The 1,638-nt window shown below is 44.7% G+C and overlaps 1 non-coding gene across 1 annotated transcript; it reads left to right on the top strand.

Annotated features, from left to right (window-relative positions):
* The first annotated feature begins 1,167 nt into the window (after nucleotides 1–1,167).
* On the top strand, nucleotides 1,168–1,269 carry LOC121029001 (U6 spliceosomal RNA). Its single transcript, XR_005789528.1, has one exon. It is a non-coding gene; the product is annotated as a U6 spliceosomal RNA (small nuclear RNA).
* The last annotated feature ends 369 nt before the right edge of the window (nucleotides 1,270–1,638 follow it).

The raw sequence follows: 1,638 nt of genomic DNA, 5'->3' as shown, positions 1-1,638 counted from the left end.
AATGGCTAAAAATCTGCTTCTTTGAGTTACTTTTTAAATAAGAGGGTGTCTGGGGCGCCTGGGTGGCTCAGTCGGTTGAGCGTCCGACTTCGGCTCAGGTCATGATCTTGTGGTTCTTGAGTTCAAGCCCCGCGTCGGGCTCTGTGCTGACAGCTCAGAGCCTGGAGCCTGCTTCCCATTCTGTGTCTCCCTCTCTCTCTGCCCCTCCCCCACTCATGCTCTGTCTCTCTCTGTCTCAAAAATAAACATTTAAAAAAATTTAAAATAAAATAAAATAAGAGGGTGTGTAAAAACTTGAGTTTTGTGCTGGTAGGCTCTTGAGCTAAGGGGTCTCAGCCCGCAGTGAAGGAATGAACGACCTAGGGACCCATACACAAAGGCCATCTTTTGCTCATTTACGGAACACATGGACCAAAGGAAGACAGAAAGTTCTGCTGATGGCCTTCCTTCTGCGTGTGACCTTGTCTCAGGATCCTCTCAAAGAGTAAGCGAAGGCATCTCATTGCAGATATTTTCCACCCTCGGAGGCCTCCTAAGCCTGCTATTCGAGGTCCTTCAAGATCCGGCCCCTGCTGGCTCCTTCACCAGCCACTAAGAATTGTAATGACACAGTGAGGAGATAGTCTCCTTAGAATACAGCTTTTCTCACATCATAATCCCACTTGAAAGCCACATCTGTCTCCAGCATCACATGTTGTCTTCTCCCAGTGTCCGTGTCTCTCTCTCTTCTTACAAGGACATCAGTCATATTGGATTAGGGCCCACCCTTAATGACTTCATCTTAAACTGATTACATCTGCAAAGATCTTATTTCCAAATGAGGTCATACTCACAGGTATGGGGGTTAGGACTTCAGCGTATCTTTGTGAGGGACATAATTCAACCCATAACACCAGGCGAGTAACTTCCTGTGAAATGAATGTGATAGAAATATATGGGAGCTTCCATAGACCTTTCTTAGGAAACAGCATGTGGGTTCCCTTTGTCTTTTCGCTGTCTCTTCCTCGATCTTGTTGCCCAGAACTGGAAATCTGGTGTTGAGGCCTTGGGAGACAAAGCAACAACATGGAGGTACCCGGGTTCTTCACAATGTGGAGCACGCTTCTAGCCCTGGATGACCAACCCGGACTTTTACGTTAATGAGAAATAAGTTTTAGTGTTCGCGTTGATATACTAAAAATCATAACTAAAATTGGAAACCATGCAAAGATTAGCATGGCCCCTGAGCCAAGATGATATATGCAAATTCATGAAGGGTTTCATATTTTTATGGATAGATCTAGACAGTATGATGCTAAGTGAAATAAGCCAGTTAGGGAAAGACAAATACCATCTGATTTCACTCATATGTGGAATTTAAGAACAAAACAAGTGAACGAGGGATGGGGGTGGGAAGAGAGACCAAAAAACCCAGAATCTTAACTGTAGAGAACAAACTGGTGGTTAGCAGAGGAGGGAGGTGGGGGGCTGGAGGAAACAGGTGGTGGGGATGAAGGAGGGCACCTTCAGTGACGACCACTGGGTGATGTATGCAAGTGCAGAATCACTAGATTGTACACCTGAAACGAATATAACATTGTGTGTGAACTGTATTGGAATTAAAACAATTTGTTTGAAGATAAAGGAAATTTCAAAGTG

The sequence above is a fragment of the Herpailurus yagouaroundi genome, unplaced genomic scaffold (genome assembly GCF_014898765.1).
Source record: "Herpailurus yagouaroundi ecotype Mexico unplaced genomic scaffold, PumYag 100, whole genome shotgun sequence".
Lineage (NCBI taxonomy): Eukaryota > Metazoa > Chordata > Mammalia > Carnivora > Felidae > Herpailurus > Herpailurus yagouaroundi.
This window is presented reverse-complemented; position numbering and strand designations above follow the sequence as displayed.